Source organism: Myotis davidii, unplaced genomic scaffold (assembly GCF_000327345.1).
Source record: "Myotis davidii unplaced genomic scaffold, ASM32734v1 scaffold937, whole genome shotgun sequence".
Classification (NCBI taxonomy): Eukaryota; Metazoa; Chordata; class Mammalia; order Chiroptera; family Vespertilionidae; genus Myotis; species Myotis davidii.
The window spans coordinates 554,040-559,657 of record NW_006288252.1 but is presented as its reverse complement, the minus strand read 5'-3'; the positions used below and the strand labels follow the sequence as shown (position 1 = coordinate 559,657).

General features: G+C 56.4%; 1 protein-coding gene across 3 annotated transcripts in view; it reads left to right on the top strand.

Annotated features, from left to right (window-relative positions):
- The first annotated feature begins 4,123 nt into the window (after nucleotides 1-4,123).
- The window catches only part of AFAP1 (actin filament associated protein 1), a 63,894-nt gene continuing 62,399 nt past the window's right edge, over nucleotides 4,124-5,618 (top strand). For all 3 annotated transcript variants that reach the window (XM_006760116.2, XM_006760115.2, XM_006760114.2), the window contains exon 1: nucleotides 4,124-4,212. The gene's annotated coding sequence lies outside the window, so the exon portion shown is untranslated. The remainder of the gene's footprint in view (nucleotides 4,213-5,618) is intronic.

Below are 5,618 nucleotides of genomic sequence, written 5' to 3'. Positions count from 1 at the left end.
ACGCTGTTAGGTACTGACCCAGTCCTGGCTGATGGTCACGAGTTATTGCTCAGCTCCTGGATTGTCACTAGACAGGTCGGACTCCCACAGGCTGGGTCCTGGGCTGGCTGCTGCAGGTTGGGGGCCGTGGCTCTGCCTTTCCAGGAGGGTTGGGCGTTGTCTGTCCGTATAGTCCGTCTCTCGTCTTCCCCTCCTTGGTAAGCATAGTAACTGACAAGTTAGATGTGCTGGGAATTCTGTAGATGCTCTGTGTCCCCTAGAAGAAGCTTTCAGACCGACGTTAATCAGAGCAACTGTGAGCTGTTGGACCATCAGCCTCAAAGACTTAAACCAGGCCGGTTCCCACAGCATTCCCCGGCATCGGTAGCTTTCAGCCATCGCGAGGAAGAGGCTTTGTCCATTGCTGGCTCTCTGTCATCGGCCGTGGTTGGTCCAAGTCCCTGCACAGCCGTCTTTTGTGCATTTCGCGGTTTGCCACCTCGCTTGTCCCGCAGGCGGTGAAGTGTGTCGTGGCCGCCTTCGTGGTACTGCGGTGTCGACTGTGGATTTGCCAGCTGGAAGCTCTCAGCCATCTCCTAGGCCAGCCCCTGATCGGATAGACAACTGAGATGCAAAGCCCGGGACGATCAGTGCTCCTCCCGCCTCAGGCGATGGGGTGAGGGTGAGGTGTGGTCTGAACGGAAATCTTGTGGCAACTGGCTTTTATTTTCTCTGCTTCCGCCTCCTGCTATCATAGAAACTTAAATTGGCCTTTGTGTGTTACCACACATGTAGGAAATATTAATTTGTTTACATACAGGGTACCTTTTCTTCCTACTCACTCAGCTGCTGTTTCCGCATGGTTAGAAGGTCATGTTTAGGGACAGAATTGTGTCCCCCCTCCCGCCAGGGCCAGTTCCCCTGTTGCATCGTGTCAGTGAGTAGCTGCCTCACGCCTTTGCTCCTGTCAGTCTGTCTGAGCGCCTGGATGAAGCCATGCCCGGCTCCCTGCTTTCACTCCACGTCCGTACAGGGCCGTAGTTTTCCACTGCGAGGAGGAAGTGCCGGCTCCTGGGCTTGGCGCTTGGGGCCTTCGTGATCGGGGTGCAGCCCACTAGTTGGGGTTCCTTTCTTTCCATTCCTGTTGTCAACTTTACACGAGACGGGTTCCTTATGCCCTTTCTGGAGCCGGTCGAAGAGCCGGCTTAGAATTTGAACTTTCCCGTGTGCACATGCTCTCTCCACCGCAATGCCATCGCCCCGCTGCCCCTTCAGCTCGGATCCACCCCCCAAGGCTGGAGTGCACCCTCTCAGTGACCCCTCCAGGACACCCCGAGAGTGCTGCACCTTTATTCTTCGTTTGATGAACACGGCGACCCTGGCAGTCAGGGGTGACTAGTTGCCCATGTCCTTCATCACTGGGTTAGAACGTTTAGCTGATGTTTTGAATGTAATATAAGCGAGGGAACAACATTGAAAAGGCCCTGGAGAAGGAAGCCCCACTCCCTTCACTGCTCTCCGTCCTGTGACCACTGTCGCCTGTTTCTTCGGAATCTTTCCATGGCATCCAGTGCAGGCAGGCCCCTGCGGGCAGTGTGCCTTCTTCCACACACAGGGGCAGGCGGATGGGAGGTTACTCCCACTGGCTTCCTGTCACGCGGTCTTAGGTTGTTCCAGTCTTTTGGAGTGAGGAGCAGTGCTGTGTTGTACATAACGCGTGCAGCTCTGCATGAATGTGTCCATGGCGTGGCTCCTCATGGCGGACTGTTGGACACAGGCGTGCACACTTCATGCTTTGTCCGTGCAGCTCTGCATGAACGTGTCCATGGCGTGTCCTCGAGGCGGGCTGTTGGACACAGGCGTGCACACCACACTTGGTCCGTGCAGCTCTGCATGAGTGTGTCCATGGCGTGGCTCCTGGAGGCGGGTGTTGGACACAGGCGTGCACACCACACTTTTTCCGTGCAGCTCTGCATGAGTGTGTCCATGGCGTGGCTCCTGGAGGCGGGTGTTGGACACAGGCGTGCACACCACACTTTTTCCGTGCAGCTCTGCATGAGTGTGTCCATGGCGTGGCTCCTGGAGGCAGATGTTGGACACAGGCGTGCACACTGGGTGGGAATGCTGGACTCCTTTCATCAGGTGGACCGGTGGACCCTCCCTGTCGGTGGGAAGAGGGCCTGTTTGCTACAGCCTTGCCCACACCGTGTGCTCTGAAATGTTGTCTTCTGTGCCAATCACACCGACAGGTGAGAAAATTGCTCCTGTTGTAAAGAATAGGAACCAAAGCTCAGAGAGATGAGGTGGTCATTTGCCGGGTTTCACAGTAGAGGGCTGAGCCACAGCCTGAATTTAGTCTTCTCATTTCCCAAGGCTGCTTTCTTTGGAGGCAAGCTGGTATGGCATATACGTTTCCTTTGACAAGTTAATAGTGATGTACTACTTCCGTCCTCTCCGGGTCGTAAGCCGTTCTGTGTGTGCGGAGAGGGATTTTGAGATTTAGAGAACGTTTTGCTGCGGGTCTAGGACATTCCTGGAAAGGCAGGGAGGTTTCTCTGCTTTTTAACCCTAACACCTGACTTTTTAAAACCTTTTGCTACAGTTTCTACGGGGGAAGCCCAGGCCTTTGTCTTTCAAGACTGCCGTTGTCTGTGAGGAAAGGGGAGGTGGCGTGTTATGAGGCCCTTTTTAATGTGAGCAAGCCCGCTGAGCTCAGTTTATTGTATCTTCTATGTGAGTTAGGAGATGGGGAAGCCAGTAGAGAGCCAGGCCGCTTCTTAGCTGATGAAACCGGCTTCCCTGCTTCCTTCGCCCGCCACAGGACAGCACGGCCTCTGCCTCTGCAGCCACTGGGCTAGGCCGCCGTCAGAGAGGGCGCTCCCGTGGGCGCCCACACCACATGTCGTCCAGAAAGGCTGTGCGTGGACGTGCGGGCCTTGTCAGGCCTCCCAGACAGGAGAATGAGGAGCACCATTCCTGTGTGCGCTGTGTGTGTACAGATGTCCATTTACTTGTGACGCAGGAATTAGACACATTCCTCAGGGCCTCTTACTCCAATAATAAGGCGTTTTGCCTTCACACCGAGAGCGTGTGTGCGCCCACTCCCCTGACAGCCCTGTCACCGGCTGTGGGCTCGCTTTGAATGCGCAGCCTTCACCTTTCTGTTGGGTGGGTTTCGTTTGGGTCCTGGGGCCAGCGATGAGCTGCGTGACTCCCCGTCCTCTGTCCACAGACTCTTGCTGACGGACGATCTGAAGAGCTCGTTGGGCTTTGCTGTTTTCCCAGCAGCGTGAGCTCAGGCCCGGGCCGAGCAGCCCCCTGAGAAATCACTCATCTTCTTGTCGTGCATATGTTCAAGGCCAGCAAAGCTTGAGCGGTTTTTATGGGGCTGCATACCAGCGTCCTGCGGGAGCCAGGGCCCTGGCTCTGCCCGCTGCCAGCACAGCTAGTGGAGTCACCAGGCAGGCCAGGCCCGACTGGGCCAAGTGGGACAGCGGCTGGTCTGTTTCCTGAGCGGCCTTCCAGCCGTTATCCACGGACTGTCCTCTGCACCGTGCCCAGCGTGGGGGGAATGCCAAGCTCACCCAGGCACATTCATAACCACTAGCAGCGGCCACAGGAAGATCCATGGCGAACCTATGACATATGTAGGTTTATGACACCTCTGACACGCGAACTCATTTTTTTGGTTGATTTTTCTTTGTTAGATGACATTTAAATATATAAAATAAATATCGAAAATATAAGTCTTTGTTTTACTATGGTTGCAAATATCAAAAAAATCTCTATATGTGACACGGCACCAGAGTTAAGTTAGGGTTTTTCAAAATGCTGACACGCCGAGCTGAAAAGGTTCGCCATCACTGGCCTAAGGCATCGTGTCCAAATGCAGGTGCAGGAGGAAGCTGGCGGCGCTGGCCGGTGGACAGACGGGAGGGCCGTGGCTCGGACCCCGCTGAGTGGGGTGTGATGTGAGGAAGGCACCGGCAGGAAGGCGCAAGGGAGCCCAGGAGTCAGCCGTGGAGCCTTGGATTCCGACCCGAGAAAAGATGGGGTGTGTTCTGTGCGCGCCCAGCGCACCTGCCGCTCAGGTCATGCAGGGTTCCCTCCTGTCCGACCTCCCTGACCACCTGCTCGTTTCTACAGACATGTGGCCGTGAGTCTTCGACACTTTTCACTCGGAGAGTAGATGCTCCCTGAGGACCATCCAGCCGCACCGGAGACACAACGCAGGTGAGTCTCTCTCTCACTGCCTCTGGCGTAACCACGGCGAGTTTGGGGTGTATTTGCTTCCAGGTCTTTCCAGTGCACTGGTAAGTACATATGTGCCGTTTGCGGATGTTTTTAAAACGAAATAATGAGTGCTTGTCCGCTGTTCCCGCACACCCCGCCCCAGCAGTGGGCGGGCCGGCCCTGGGCGCAGAGTAAGGCAGTGACGCTTGCACGCGTGCACGGTGCACCCACCAGTGGCGGTCCTGCCTGCTGGGCTCCGGACACGAGTGGGTCTTAGAGTTTTCACCTGAGACCTGTGGGTGAACACTGTTACTTTAATAGGTTACAAACGATATACTGGTGAGAGAAGCTAAGCCATTTCCTCAAGCTCATGGCCTTATTTCCAAGACAGAGAACACATTTAAAAACCCTGGTTCAGTTCAAGTTATTCAATCCACTCGTCTCAAGACACATCTCTTTACTGCGTTCCGAGTCGCGCTGTCGCAGGAGCTTTTCCTGGGAGCATGTGTGGGGTGGCGTGAAGGGGGGCGGTCTGCAGGCACGGGGGCGGCCACAGAGGGGGTCTCCCCAGAGCCCTCGGGACAACCATTTCGTCTGCCGTCTGGCCCAGGTCCTGTCCTTGTACACACACTTTCCAGAGGGACTTGATTTTGGGTTCCGTGGCGGCTCGCCTGAGACTGAGCAACTGTATTTCACGCTGCTGGGTCGCGGCCTGGCAGGTCAGCACGGATGCCCCTCGGGTTGGCCTGCGGTCACCCCAGTCCTAGGGGAGGGGTCCTGGAGTGATGGGCCTGCCACAGCAGGGGCATCTCATAGTGGGTGGATCTGGTGCTGGTTTTGATGGATTTTGGTGGATTTCCTGCTGTTGCCCATGTGGGAGGGAATTTCCACTGGCCTCTGGGTCTGTGGGGGACTCAGGGTCAGAGCAGGGCCTGGCGTCTGCAGGTTGAGATGCATGTTATGCAAGTGCGGTCATGTGCCGGGGTGGCGGGTAGCAGGGGGTGGGCTGCGCTGGAGGGTGCGTCGCTGGGCTGTGAGTCTCTGCAGCCCGGTGTTGGCCGCGCACGCGCTGGGCGCTGCTACGTGCTCTCTTGGCAAGTTCCAGTTGGGTGTCTGTGGGACAGAAAGCATGACATCAGCGTTTGCCACCAAGTATTTATAGCAGCGGCGCCGCCCATGTGGGTCACTGTCTGTGCTGTGGTTCTCGGGGAAACTGTAGCTCTCTCCCCAGAGCGCGCTGTTCCAGGTGCTGTTCATCCCTGCACACCGTCAGGGCTGGTGCCAGCCAGAGGGGGCGCTGCCAGGAAGCGCCTCTGCATATGGTGTCTGCTGGCCCCTCCCTCCCCCTCCTTTATCCTCCCCCCATCCTTCTTTCCCCTCCTTTTTCCTCCTCTTCCTTTCTCCTC